The 15,212-nt window shown below is 55.6% G+C and overlaps 1 protein-coding gene across 2 annotated transcripts in view; it reads right to left on the reverse strand.

The window, feature by feature from the left end:
• Positions 1-7,465, reverse strand: part of LZTS3 (leucine zipper tumor suppressor family member 3) — a 46,518-nt gene extending 39,053 nt beyond the window's left edge. For both annotated transcript variants that reach the window (XM_086747400.1, XM_086747396.1), the window contains exon 1: positions 7,284-7,465. The gene's annotated coding sequence lies outside the window, so the exon portion shown is untranslated. The remainder of the gene's footprint in view (positions 1-7,283) is intronic.
• Positions 7,466-15,212: the final 7,747 nt, after the last annotated feature.

Below are 15,212 nucleotides of genomic sequence, written 5' to 3' on the forward strand. Positions count from 1 at the left end.
ATGGCAGGGAGAGGGAAATAATCCCTCCTTTCTTTGCCAGCTCTCAGGAACGCACCGCACCTGGTGCCCCTCAAGGAGTGTTTGCAGTCCCGGCGGGCGCCTGGGCTGGATTGTTTGCCCAGGGATTTTTTTTTTTTTTTAATTTTTTTTAATCTGTGCCTTATTATTAAAAGCTCATTTGGGCCCCCGAGAGCATGGAGGGGAGGGCAAACCCTTGGCTGGCACTGAGGAATGTCGCCAGGCCGTGGGTTGGTTTGGCTGGTGCCGCGGTGTCGCGCAGCCCCCCCGAGCCTCAGCTCACAGGTGAGATGAGTTTGTTCGGGCTCTGCTGGAGAACAGACTGGCTGCTGCCAGCCGATGATTGCCTTCCCCAAACATGTGCAGGTCACATATTCACTGCCTTAACCACAAGCTTAGGTTTAAAAAAACCAAACAAACAAGCCCTCCTGGGCTTGGAGCAGGGAGGGAAGTGGAGGTCTGCAGGGTTAAGGAACACGCCAAGGGCCACACAAAATGCCGGTAGCAGAGCCCCAAACAGAGAATAAACTTTCCAGCCGGGTTTCAGCTATTGCAGATGTCCTGATCCCCAAAGAGATCAACCCCTGGGGTCTGCAAATGCAACTGCAGCTGAATCCCAGCTTGGAAAAACCACTGGGAGGGAGGAAGAGCGCAGCAGCCAGGATGAAGAGCGCAGCAGCCCACGGATCGGAGGAAGGAGGAGAGCAAACTCCTGCTGCGCAACGGCTGGCCGGGGACCAGCCGGGCAGCAGTGATTTATTATTTGCATTACAGGAGGAGCTGGAAGCCGTGGAGAACATCAGGGCCTCCCTGAGACTGGCACGAGAGCCGGGCTTTATGGGCTGCACTCCGCTTGCTCCTGGAGTCGGGAATTTATGCCCTTGCTGAGCTGAAACTGGGTGGAGCTGTGGCTTCTCCTAGAGGCCTTCTGAGAAATGTATTTGAGGAGGGGGAAATTTGAGCTGGGAACAGGTCCTGGTCTTTCCCAGAGCCCCCCTGCCCCAGGCTGGGAGAGCAGGACCACGGTGCCTGGGGGAGGAGAACCGTGGGCACCGGGAAGCGGGGCAGGAGACATGGGGTCCAGCTCTGCCCACCCCAGCCCAGCATTTCTGATGGTTTTCAAGGATGTTTTCATCCTCTCCTTTCTACCCTGGTCACAACCAACACCAACATGTCCCTGTCCCCTGTCCACTTGCAATTCCTTGCGTCGCTGAAGGCAGAAGACCTCACTGCAGGGAAATGTTTGAGGTGGGACAGCTGGTCCTCCCATCCCCAACATCTCCGGTGGGATGGCTTGGCTGTTACTCCAAGTGCTTGCGAAGGGCAGAGCTGAGGAAAGTAATGAAGGCACGGTCCACAGGGAGTGGAACGAGCTTGTACTAGATCAACTGATATAATTAGAAAGCAGAGACAAGGAGATGAGCTCCTGTGCCTGAAAGCTGGTCTGTTTTTTCCAGCTCCGACAGCTGGGCTAATAAAAGCTCTGACCTCCCATTGCTCATCATCTCTGGCACGTGTCCACAGGGCACTGTGATGGCCATGAGCTTGGGGAGGAGCTCCCATCCTTGAATATTTCCAGGGGCAGGGCATCTACAACCTCTCTGGACAACGTCTGCCACCATCACTTTGCCCAGTCTGTCTCCTCTTGCCCCTTTTACCCAGGACCCGTCGAGGGTGGGCAGTATTGGTCCTTCCCAAAACCACACCACCGGGCATGCTCACCCAGTTGACTTCGCCTACCAGTTCCATGCCCAGGTTGCCTCTCTTCATGCTTTGGTTCAAGCAAGAACCCCAATGTGGCCCCAAAATGACAACTCTCTTGCAAAATCCTCAGGCCATGCTCTGTGGTGATGGTGAGGAGGAGATGGTGGACCTTGATGGGACCGTCTCCATGAAATCACACCCCCACAAGCCAGGGCTTCCCCATGGAGAGAGGAATGGGGCAAGATCTCCGTTCATCTGCAGACCCACCTTGTGTCTTCTGGCAACACTTGCAGAGCCCATCAGGGCCATGCCATGCTCAGTACTCTACTGAAGTACACTTACTCCGCTAATAAGTCCCCAAAACTTGCAAATTGGCCTCACAGCAAGGATTTAGCAGAATTTAGCGACAGGAAAACAGGAAAACCCTGGTTATGTGGAGAGTGAAGACCATGGCCGGGCAGGCTGGGGCAAGCAATGTTCCTGCTGGATTTATGGGATGTAGCTACCTGGTTTTGGGGAGAAGAGGTCCAGTGTGTTCTGCTGCTTGGCCTCAGGGCCGGAGGGAGGGAGACGTGGAGAACCACTGAGTTTGCAAGGTATCTTGCAAGCTGAGCCTATAGAGAAGAGCAGTCCTATAGACCGTCTGTTGGATGCACGGTCAGAAATTGCTTATCATAGGTTTTTTTTTCCTGGCTTGGATCATTGTTATCGTTACTGGTGCTGGGCTTCCAGAGGAAAACACGTCTTTGGGCCACATACCAAGGGATTTGGTTAATTCGTCACCCGCAGGCGCACATATATTTATTTAAAAGCGCCTCTTGCTATGTTACTTGGCAACTTCCGAGCCCGTGTATTTCTCCAGCTGATAAATATTTGCGAGGTTGTTTTTGTGAAGAGCAGCATGTGTTAATAATGTGATCGTCTTTCTTCTGAGCTTCCTACAAAGAGAACGAGCTCCGTAACACCTGTCTAAACCTGGAGCATCTCGCTGGCCCGTGATCAGGATCTGGACCGAAAAGAAAGGGAGGGTTGCATGTCTCCACACTGGTGTGAGGATGAGGTGTAATGATGGAAGGTGCTAGCCACAGCAGCTGGCACCAGGAGGGGGAAGGCAGAGACCTGGCCACTGGGTCTCGTCTTGGGTCGAACTCCAGCAAGACTCAGACAAAACCCATCCTTCTGGCTCAGGAGCCAGATAAAACCAGTAGGATCCACAAATTCATTGCAAAACCAATTTTGCAAGGGGCAAACTCAGGTAGGAGAGTTGCGAGCCTGCTCTCAAGCCTTGCAGGAGCTCCACCAAGATGAAGCAGGAGCTTCTGCAGCTTCTTCTCGGGGCCAAGGGGACTTTCAGGAGAGCTCTTGGCTCCAGCCAACCCTGGGTTACGAGGCATAAGCCATCTCCCTCTTTCCCCGTGGCTGCTTTAACAGTTGTGTTTGCTTTGCTTACTGTTTAAGGAGCCACCTGGGTCTTCTTGCCCCTGGGGAAGATGAACCTCCTCCTGCCTGGTTCCCTCCTGCTCTGGGACCACCACCGTGAGGGTCGCTGAAGAGATGTCCTCACCCACCGCCCATGGGAAAAGGCAAAAGTCCCCTGGCTTCCAAAAAAAGGAAGGTGTCACCTGGTCCTTTCCCCCCACAACGGTGCCTGGGGCCGTGGGGTGATGGGAGAGCTGAGTTTTTGGGTGCACGTTGCTCCCTGCCAGGAACCACCCGGCTTGTTGCAGGGTCTCAAAGCGCTCGGACCACCACCACCACCTCTGGGATGGAGCATCACAGCCTGCCTATGGCTCCTGGTGCCACCCTGTCCTGCAAGGAGAGGACTCCCAGGCTGGGGAAAGCCCAGCCAAAGGAGGAATACAGCTGCTCAACATGGAGCAGAAATGTTTTACCCATGGAAGAGAAGCATGGGTGAGCCGGAGGGGCTGGAGGGGTCCCTGCCTGCTCCCCCTGGCCCGTGGGGCAGGGACTTCTGGGCTCCTGGAGGCATGGCTCCATTTCACTTTCAGATCCCTCAAATAATAACCGTGTTTGCCAGCTCCTGTGACAAGAATGACTAATGGGGAAAGATCCTCCTCGAAGGGAAACAAGAGATCTCATCGTTTCACTCTTTGATTGCCGGATTTCTCTGACAGCCCCAGGCATGGCTGAGTTTTCCTTAGTGTGCTCAGTTTCCTTTCGAGAAAAAGCAGATTTTAAGCCCTACAACAGATCCAGCAACACCCTCTTAACTCTTAAGCTTCCCCGTTGGGACCTGACTCCCTTCAGAAACTTTTTGCAGCCTGGTTTATCCAGATTGCTGCTCCATCCTGAGTTATCCTGCAGCCAGTGCCTCCGACCGCTGATGCGACGTGGTTTTCACAGTGCGTTTGGAAACCACCCTGCCCATCTGCCTTTTTTTTTTTTTCCACAAGGCAGGAGGGGCGGAATGGGTGAGCGAGAGATGCACCATGATATGGTGATGCCCCTACGATGGGCTGATGCTGCAGCCCACGTGGATGCTTTCCCAGTTCCATCCTCCGCTATCTCCCAAATATCTAGGCTCCTGCAACCAGATGTTGGACTTCCAGATGTTTTTCTACCTCCTCCTTTTGGGGCTGGAGCTTGGTCCCTTAGGACATAACCCAGTGAAGATCAGCTCAAGGAGAGATGACCGTCATCCCCGTATGGAGCCCACATGGCCACGCACGCCACTGCATCGCTTTTCAAATGTCCACCCTGGCAGCAACGCGGGGAATTTCAGCCCCCTCCACGAATTCCTCCTCTGCCCCATTCCCATCGCAAGGCCAACACTCAGGACAACGTGCCCAGTTCCCTTGCGGGAGCCCGGACACGGCAGACAGGGAAATCACACCACTCTGGCATTTCCACGCCTATTTCCAGCCCGTTCGCCTCCCAACCTTTACAGAAAATAAATTCCCCAGCCAGGCTGAACTCGGATGACAGCATCGCGCGCTATATATAGCCACGGCAGATCGCCGCTCGAACCGGGGCCACATATCAACAAACCCCACGGTTCCCTGCCGGGAGAGGGGACCAGCGAGCCGATCGCACGTGATGGAGGAGCCTCCCACCTTGGGGTGCTCGAAACCGGGGGCGCTTTGAGATCCCGCGCCCTCTTTTTAACGCCGCCACCTCCCTCGAGGGCTCAGCCGCTGGCACGATCGGGTTTGTGGATGAAGGATGCGCTGGAGGGTGTTGAAAACAGAGCACGGGCGAGCTGAGGGAGTTGCCAAAGGTTATCCCGGGGGGCAAGTGGCGTCCCCTGGCCTGAATTACACCCGCTGGCTCCCGGCTTGCATCGTTGGCATCACCCTCCCGTGTCGTGCGACATGGGGCAGAAAATGCCAGCACAGCATCTGCCCACCCCTCCTGCCTCCGCCCCACAGCTCCCTGCGGCCCTCGGCTGTGCCTCTGCCTGCTCCTTTCCCTGCCCAACCCTGGTTCGCGGTGCCTGGGGCGGCACGGAGCTGCCTGGGGCTGCCTGGGGATGTGTGAGGCTGAATGGGGATGTATGGGGCTGAATGGGGATGTATGGGGCTGAATGGGGATGTATGGGGTTGCGTGGGGATGTATGGGGCTGAATGGGGATGTATGGGGCTGAATGGGGATGCATGGGGCTGTGTGGGGACGCATGGGGCTGAATGGGGATGTATGGGGCTGAATGGGGATGTATGGGGCTGTGTGGGGATGTATGGGGCTGAATGGGGCTGTGTGGGGCTGCATGGGGATGTATGGGGCTGAATGGGGATGCATGGGGCTGTGTGGGGACACATGGGGCTGCGTGGGGATGTATGGGGCTGAATGGGGATGTATGGGGCTGTGTGGGGATGCATGGGGCTCAGTGGGGATGCATGAGGCTGTGCAGGGACGCATGGGGCTGTGTGGGGATGTCTGGGGCTGTGCAGGGATGCATGGGGCTGAATGGGAATGCATGGGGCTGTGCAGGGATGCATGGTGCTGTGCGGGGATGTATGGGGCTGCGTGGGGATGTATGGGGCTGCATGGGGCTGAATGGAGATGCAAGAGGATGCATGGAGATGCATGGGGTTGCACAGGGATGCATGGGGCTGTGCAGAGGTGCATGGGGCTGTGTGAGCTGCGTGGGGCTGTGTGAGCTGCATGGGGCTGTGTGAGCTGCATGGGGCTGTGTGGGGCTGAATGGAGATGCATGGGGCTGCATGAGGCTTCGTGGGGCTGCGTGGGGTGCAGAGCAGGGGGAAGAGGGGTTTGATGTGCAGCGGGGAGCCTCGCCTGGCTCAGCTGGCAGGCCTTGCCCTGCGCCCCACGCGTGCGGGGAAGAGGCCAGGGATGCTCAGGGAGATGCTCAGGGGGAGGCTGTGGAGCATCCAGCAGCCCAATGCTCTCCTGAGGAGCAGAGGGTCCGGCCAGCCTGGGGGGCCGCTCGCAGCCACAGGTCCCCAGGCTCCTAGGAATGGATGGGGGTGGCAGTTGGGGGGTCCCTGCCCTCCCCTCTGGGCACACCCGCATCCCCAGATCGGGCTCTGTGCTGCAGTGCAGCAGCTCCAGCCCCGCTCTCTCCTGAGGAGCTGGCAGAGGGGATGCCTGCCTTCATCCTTCCTTCATCATCCTCTCTAGCTGCTCCAAACCCGGCTGCTGGGCCAGCGAGCGGGATGAGCCATCGGGAAGAGCAGCAACTGGCTCCTCATGGAGCTCGTGGGCCTGGGCATCTTGGGGAGCTCAGGGCAAGGAGGGTGGGTTTGCACCCACAACCCTGCCAGCGTGCACCCACGGCTTGTGGGGGAGGGTTGCAATGGGTGGGGGGGGACACAGAGTTTTAGGGGGGGAGCACACGACGCTCGTGTCCTCGCGGAGCTGAGGAGTTATCGGTGGTGGCCTTCTTGGGCCAAGTCCCAAGCGGGGAGCCCCGTGTGGTGACGTCCCCCTCCACGTCCTCCCGCCATCCCCACCGCTGTTGGGCGAGGGCCACCCAGCACCGAAGCAGATGACATAATTCCCAGCAACTGCACGTTCATCGCTGGGGCCGCCAGCAACATCCTTCCCTCCAACCCAACCCCTCCCCAGCCACCGCTCCCCTCCCCGCCAGCGCCGAAGAAATCCAGACGTAAATAACGGGAGGTGAGGAAGAGGAGGATTAACCTCATCCTGCTGGGCACTGGCAAACAGGTCTGGTGGGTGTCCACCCCCCCCCCCCCACCCCTCAGCCCCTCCCCGCCTCGCACTCTATTTTTGGGTGCTGTCATCTCCAAAGGGCCCCGCGGGGGCCAAATCCAGGCGGCTGCGACTCGAGGCGCAAACACGGCTCCCTCCCCTCCATCGCACCCCCAAATCGGCGCCGGCAGCCCATCCTCCACCCCCAACCCCCTCCCCAAAATCTTCCCACCCCCCAAATTATATCAGGCAAAAGAAGCTCCAGCATCAGGTCCCCCCCCCCATTGCTCTCTGTGCACCCCACATCACTCCCCCCCTCCAGGGACACCCCCCTTCTTGTCACACCCCCCCATCCGACGTCCCCCCCCGCCACCTCCCCAGTACCCCCTTCCCAGTTCCTCCCAGTTCCTCCCCAGCCCGAGCCTTACTCTTGGCGAGGATGCTCGGGGCTCTCGCTGGCAGCGGGCGGGCGGGGACCTCAGATTTGGGGTGGGAGCCGGGGCGGGGGGGGGGGAGAGCGGGGGGGAAGTGGGAGGGGGGTGGAATAAAAATCAAGCGGCGGTGGTTGGGCAGCCGGGTGGCCGCTCCCGTCCGAGGGGTCTCATCTCATTTTGTCAGCTGTCACCACCACACACTCGCGGCCACGTTTCCCCCCCCTTCTTGCGGCAAACGGCGGCCAGCCCCGGTCCCCACCCCCTGTCAAAGCAGCAGCCTAACAGCGAGGGAGGGAAGGACGGAGGGAGGATCTGCTCGCCTTCCCTTTAACTCTTCCCTCGCCACCCCCCACCCCCGGGACAGGGTCAGGCCACGTCCCTGGATGGGGATGGTGGGATGCTGCGTGGACCACCCCCCCATCCCCCTTCCCCTACAGGGCAGGGGGCATTTGAGGTCCAGGCAACCCCCACGATGTGGAGGCTCCATCCTCCACGTCGCTCTGCGTGCCCCAAAAATGAGCCCCCCAATATGGCTGAACCCCGACACGGGAGGTGGCCCCCGCTGGCGTTTGGGGGGCACGGGAAGCCCCGCGGCGCGTGGTTGGGGGTGGGAGCCCTGTCTATCTGCCTGCGTCCACCTTGAGACCATGAAAAACCCATTTTGGCCCTCGTCTCCAGGAGCAGAGCCCTTTGGGGTGGCACAGCCCCAACCCTGGCTGGGCTGGGAAGGGGAAAGAAAGTCAACTTCTCCTCCCACCCCACCGAGAGACCAAGGAGTTGAGCTCCAGAAGGGGCAAACTCCCCAAAATTCCCTCTAACACAGACGAGCTAGAAAAGGGACATGCAAGCCGGCATGCAGATTTGGCCGAGGACTCAAACCAAAGGTGAGGCGTCTCCTGAAGGTGATGTTGCATGGAGTTGCCTTCTCCAAGGAGAAATGAGCGGCGCCAGAGGGAGAAGGGAAATAAAAGGCTCAGGATGCTCTCCGTGGAGAGGAGCTCCAATGTGTGCAGAGGTCGGTGGCACGTGCCCCTGCTCCACACTTCATCCCAGCGCTGACCTTACTTACAGTCACCTTTGGGGACCTGGATCAGAGCCTGGGACAAAGCCGTCCCTCCTGTGAGTGGGACTCTGCTGCTTCCCACCAGCACTGCCAAGCCCTGGAGCAGTGCAGATCCTGCACGGACAACCGGGTGGTCCTTCTGGCTCTTCAGTCCGGTGGGGTGAAGGGAGAGAGCAGGGGGATGGAGAAGGTCAAGTCCTGTCTGCTGCGACTGTCCCACTTGAAATGAAGACGTGCCCAGGACCCAGCAGGATTACCCCCGTCAGTGCAACGCAGCCTCTTGCCCACCGGCAGCCTGGTCTCCTCTGAGGACGATGGTGCAGCCTCTTTCAGGGGACATGCAAGGGTACGGGTGTCTCAGACGTGAACGCCCCACGCTGCTGCCAGCCTCAGATGACCTCCTCCCCGATCATCACCCGGCTCCAGGACTGAGCACCAACACTGAGACAGATGCACCCGTGGGGAGGTGGGCTCCAGCTCCGCTCTCTGACCCTCCGAGGGACACTGGGGTGCTCCTGAACACCTGAGGGGAGGGAATGAAAGGGGAGCCTGGAGGTGCTCCCTCTCGCAGCCCATACTCAGGCTGGGACAGGGCCAGTTGTGTAGCTCAGAAGATGCTCTGATGATGCTGCAGCTCCACCAGCTCGGCCCAGCATCCTGTCCCCAGCAGCAGCTGTATGTGGACACCCATGGAACACTCTCCACCCCTAAAACTCTCCAATGATTTCAATTCAGGGGTTTCCTGATGGTGAAGTCTCTACCAAGACACCCAAGAAGACCAAAGACCAGATGGATGTACCCTCAATGGCCAGAGCAGCAGCGTTTTCCAACTCCTCTTCCTCCCTGATGCAAAGGACAGGTTTCTGCAGGGTCCAGACCTCCACGAGGTCTGCATGTCCCCACTGAGCCCATCCTCACTGCAAGGCTTTGCCTCCTTCAGCGTGGGTTGAAGCCCAGAGCCTGTAGGACACCTCACATGGTTTGGGTTCACTATCCCCCTCTCCCCTTCCAATTGTCGTCTTTTCACAAGGACTATCCTGGGATTAGCCTTGAGGCAGTGGGTTTTTCTCCTCTTCTACGCCGTTGTTGGTCCCTTTCCAAGAAGCGCTTGCAGATGTCATCATTTTCTACGTCAGGCCAGGACAAGTGCTCTCTCCAGAGGACATTCCTCTGCCTCTGCTCCCTGTCCTCCTGACAGCCCTGCTAACATCTCGAGTGGACTTTGTTTTCCCTTATTTTGCCGAGTGTTTTGCACGTCTTGATGTGGTTCTCATGCTCCAGCCGTCAGATTGCAGCGAGTCCCAGGGAGAAGGTGCCAACTTTAACATATGCCTGAACAGTTCTTTTCAGACATATACAAACTGGAACAATGCCTCGCTGAGAATATGCTTGTTGATGCAATTTGCCAACTGTGGTTTCAGATCTGCTCTTTTCAGCAAGTACCAACTATTTGTAGACAGTGCAAAATCTTGGATAGCCGGGGACTGGTGGGGTCTCTGGAAGTCTCTCTCTGGGCATGGAGGAGCTAGCAGGACAGACAGCCTAGGGCTGAGTGAAGACCTCCATGATAATGTTCTGATCAAACACTTTGCCTCCAAGAACCTCAGTCCTTTTTTCTCTTTGCATTGGGAAGCGGCCAGCACTGGACCATCGCTTTGGTTTCTCTACCACGAGAACCATGAACACGTTCTCACCTTGTGGACGCAAGACTTTGCTCAGCTCCTCACATCTCCTGGATTCAAACATCCTCCAGTGCTCCCCCCATCCTTGGTGCTCATCGTTGAGGCAGGACATCATTGAGATATGACTCCAGTGCACCTGGACCTAAGGCTGCCTGGCACAGAACCAGTCGAGGTGTCTCCACTCCTGCTTGTCCTTGGAAACAGGACTGACGGATCTTGTTTGGTAGATGGACTCTCCCTAACTTCTTCCTGTGGATTTGCAGACACCATGGCAACGTTTTAAGGAAGAGTTGGAAGACGATAACAAGGTGGGTTTGGGGTTGTGTCTAAGGAGAGGGGCAAGAGGTGTTTTCTCACCACCATCCGTTAGGTTCTGCCTTTGCCCACGTGTCTGCCTTCAGCTTGCAAACTCGCAGGGCAGGTGAAACACCCCGTCAGCTGGTAGCGTTGGGTGTGGAAATGTCGACGAGTAGGTCCAAGAGCGGGAGGGTCAGCGCTTGAGCTGCCTGTTCTCCGTGGAGGACTGCCAAAGGCATGTGTGTTTAAGACGGCAAGTAATCAAGAGACCATTGTTCACAGCAGCCTCGGTGGAAATATTTTTGTGTGTGTGCGTGCGTGTGTGTGTGCTGGCATCCAATTTGGCAATGGTTACTCAGCACAAGTGGGCGGCCTGTCCCTTTCTCTCAGCTGGAGCCTCCTCCTCCTCACAGGGCCCCAGCAGAGAGATGGAACTAGAGCAGATGGTTTGGGGGTGCTCAGAAATACCAATGCCAAGGGCTGTCTCATCACCAACAAGAGCTTCATGGCGTGCTGAACGTACCCAAGACCGAAGAGGTCTCTCCAAGGAAAGGGGGATGCAGGGGCCTGCGAGCAGCTCTTGTAGACACTCGTGGTTTCAGCTTTTGGTTGGATTTTGAGGGGAAGGACCAGAAACTGCAATCTTTAGGGAACCAGTTCTGGGTCAAATCTTCCCTCCACGGGTCCAAGGGAATTTGAAGCACGGATGCTGAAAGGACAGTGAGAAAGGCCATGCTGGAAAAAGTCTCAGGGCTTTCTCCAAGTGAGAATCCAAGGGTGCAAGCCTGGAGAGCTGGCCAAGATAGGTGCGCTCCAGATTATCTCCTCTTCAAGTGCCACACAAGACCTGCCGCAGTCCTTCAGCATCGCTGACGGAGAAGCTCCCAGGCTCCCATTGAAGCCTTCGCTGCTGCTCCCATCCCCTCAGAAGTGAATGGAGAGAATTCTCCTAACCTTCATCCCCCTCCACAGCTCCCAGCATTTCGGTTTTTTTTTCTCTGAAGCAACACGCCGCTGCTAGAATCAGCTGAGATCAAACCAAGCTGTCTCCTACACACCTTGGGAGCTCAGGCAGGGTTGCTTCCCACGCAGTGTCTTTCACCCAAATTAAACAGCTCTCAGCTCAGCTCTGCCATCCGTCATGCCAGCCTGCAGGCAGAGCTGGGTTTTGGCAGCTCGCTACACCTTTGGGTTCACGTTTGGAGGGGGAAAGAGTGGGGACCTTTTTTTTTTTGGTGAATGCGTTGCAAGGGGTGCACAGGGGAGGAGGCTGCAAGGCCGTCCTTGAAGTCACGCTGAAATCGGTGGGAGGCTGATAGTCTTTGAAGATAGCAGAGACCTGAGTATCAGGGGCTGTTTTCAGACTGCCTACTACAGCGTTCAGTACTCCACGGGGCAAGGATGGATGTAGATGACCTGCCCCCCAAAGCTGTGTCATTCCACAAGGAGGGACCACTGGGTCTCCGCAGTAGGAATGGCCTGTAGACCTCGATACAGCATCAAAGAAAATAACGGCTGATGTTACGAGGGCTTTGCTGGCCTGGGGTTGAGCTCCATTAAGGCACCCAGCTTCAGAGGAGTGAATGCACTGGCTCTTTGGGTGTCATTCACTGACCATACCTTGGTGTCTACATTCACGCCAGGTGAGCATCTCCCCAAGCTGTGTTGGCTGTATTGGCTGGAGCTCGGTTCAGTTGCCCATGCCCATGTCTAACAGCACTGTAGGTCTCCCAGCATATTTGAGGCACCTACAAAGAGCAGGTAGATGTAGGGTAGGGTTTCTATCACCTATCTATCTCAGGTGATAGCATCACCTATGGTGGCGGTCCTTGGTGGATACCAAACACCACCTGTTTTCTTTTGCAACTGAGATATCAGTCCATATGAGCTGGCATCTGTGTTGACAAGTGTTTATGTCCAGCTGTTCAGGGTGCAAAAATGAGGAGTTTTGGCCATCTCTGCTGCCCATGCTGGAGACATCTGCACTGCACATACCCATACACATACTTGTTTCAGATGTCCGCAGCTGGCTTTCGTATCAAACCCGCTGCAGAGAGGACTGATTTCTGGGGTGATTTTCGCAGCTCTCCCCTCTCCACCACATCTCTGGGTGGTGAACGAGTGTCTTCCATCTGTGTTGCGTAGACTTCACCCTGGGCTCACCAGATCAGCCACTTCAGCAAGGTGGAAATCTCTGGCTCTTTGCCACAGAAAGAAAGGTTTTGGGGAGAAATCATCATAAACTCGCTTTCTAACTCGCTTTCCAGATCCTGTTTAGGGGAGGGCAGCCTTGGCTAGCAGATCCTCCAGCCTCTCGCTGTCTCCTTGCCGGGCAGCAGCCCGGGGGAATGACCTTAGACTCCAATTGCATTAAGAAAGGTCCTCGTTAAACAAGGCTGTTCTCAGAGCCAGGGTTTACAGGCATCCTAGGCAACCGCCTTGGGCTTTTTCCAGTCCTCCAGGGAGAAGCACAGTCCCCAGAAATCAATAACTGAGTTCTTTTGAAAGTCAGCAGGACTTTGGCTTGATCTAAGCCACTCTCTTCAGGGATTTCACTCTGCTGAAAGCAAACAAGGAGCCCTAAATGAGAGCCCTGGGCCGGTCCACCCTCTGTCCCATCGCAAGGGGATGACTTGCTTAACGCCCGCGGATCACGCTGGTATCCCTGTCCTTCTGGCCACCAAACTGGCCAGCTCCCCTCTACACAAAGCCAGGCAAGGGGAGCCAAAGCAGGTTTTGGCTGAAAATACCTCTGGGTTTTTTGAGTGGAAATGCCACCCTGAAGCAGAGAGAGTCAATCCCTCCTTCTTGCATAGAGCTGAGCCCCCAAACTAACTTAATCTTCTGATATTCTCCCTCATTCTCTTTAAACCCAGGATTTCTTTCCTGACAGCATCACCCGAAAGGATACTTATTTCACATGCGTCCCAATAAACGCCCCAGCCACTTCCCTCATCTATCTTCTTCCTCCCCAAAACATCCAAAATAGCAAACACAGTTTGCTTTTATACCAATTCCTCTCCCAGCAGATGTTGCTCTCTCTGTGTATCTGGACTACAAGTCCCAGATTTCGATTTTGACCCGTTCTGGAAGGCCTCGTTCCCCTTGCAATCCCCCTGCCTCATCCTCATCCTGCATCTCTCCTGAAGGAAGATGCCGTAATCCAGCAGCTCTCCTCGCTCGGAAGGGAGGCAGGCTGAGGACATCCTGCTGTAACCCCTCCTCTCAGTGCCACGTAAAGCCCGTCAAAGGTCCCTTCTGATGCTGGAGCACCACGTAGTCAAAGCTAAGGCTGCTATGTTCTCCTCCCCATGGGTAGGAGCTGGGTTTTGAGCCCAGTTTAACAGAGAAGACTGTTAAATTCTGAATTAGTGCTGAATTCATACATAAATGTATGTAATATGCTTTATGAGTGAAGGAGCTGAGGGACTCATCAGCCAAAGAGCTCCACGTCCCACCAAGGGTCAACCCCACATCCTGCTCGTGTGCCTGCCTTTCAAAGGGAACAAAGGAAAATTGAAGGAAGTTCAGGAAAACGCCACATTTAAAACAGCCTGAGAAACCTGATTCACAGCCAGAGATGTAAAGAGGTCGGTTGGGTTTGTGCAAGAGGAGGTTGAGAGGTGAGTGGGTCACGAACTGACGGCATTGGCACTGCGCAGACCTTTCTGGGGGTTCATGGCTCGTCAGCGTAGCTGGGAAAAGGCACAGTGAAAGGCAACGATGGGAAGATGTAGCTGCCTGAATTCCCAAGTTCACCCGTTTTTCAACAGTGAGGGTGTTTTACCAGCTGGACAACTTACAATTGGATCCTCTCCCAGTCTTTAAACTGAGCCCATCTGTGTTTTTAAGCACTAAGTTTAACCCCAGAAATTATGATCTGGGCAGAAAAAAATTAAGTCGTTGGCCACATTCTGAAAAGGTTCGGAGTCGGTGCACACGACGACCCCTTGGAAAACATAATGGACCTACGCACCTTTCAGAAACAAGCTCCAGGATGTTTTAAAATATGTTTATGCTACGCCTAGCGTGATGTAGCAACAGCTGAAGGTCATAGGTACTGTATAAATAGAAAGGAGATTTTATTGTGACATGTCCATCCGGAGCCGTTGCTCTTGGGTATGCCATCTGTGACGGGAACAGGAGCCCCTGCGTTCCTTCTATAATGAAGAAAAAGGGATTCTTGGCCTTGCAAGGAACGTAAGATGATACCGTGTTGGTGGGGGGTTAGCGATGAGGTTTTAACTTTTCTCCTGATTTTGTCAGTTCTCAAGAAAAATCAGACCTGTGATGGTGACCTTTGGAATGCAAGTCCTCCTGTGGGGATTAAATCACACACAGAGAGAAGGAAGGTTGTCACCCATAAAGAGCATTTTCTGTCTGCTGGAAAGTGCCTTGTAATGACTGTTTCTAATTTGGGTACCTCAGTGTCCCCATCTGTAGAGATGATAGGGGCTCTCTGATGTCCTTCAGCCCATGCCCGTAAGACTTCATACCAGTGTGTGACAATGTGCTGTCGAAGACCTTTTCTGGAGATGGCCAAAACCCTGCTTTGTGCAATTTCTCTGTGTCATCCATCAGGTCCCTGCAGCCAGCCATTCATCTTAAATTCAGGGTGGTGGAACACTGGCCCAGGTTGCCCAGAGAGGTGGTGGATGCCCCATCCCTGGAAACATTCCAGGCCTGGTTGGCCGGGGCTCTGAGCAACCTGATGTGGTTGGACATGTCCCTGCTCCTTGCAGGGGGGTTGGACTGGATGGGCTTTGAAGGTCCCTTCCAACCCGAACCATCCTGTGATTCTATGATTTGGGTGATAAAGTCTCCAGGGCCTGGAGCAGTGGATGCTGCACCCTTGGTCTGTGCCAGAACAACAGCTTTGGG

The sequence above is a fragment of the Chlamydotis macqueenii genome, chromosome 4, assembly GCF_036417535.1.
Source record: "Chlamydotis macqueenii isolate bChlMac1 chromosome 4, bChlMac1.mat, whole genome shotgun sequence".
Lineage (NCBI taxonomy): Eukaryota > Metazoa > Chordata > Aves > Otidiformes > Otididae > Chlamydotis > Chlamydotis macqueenii.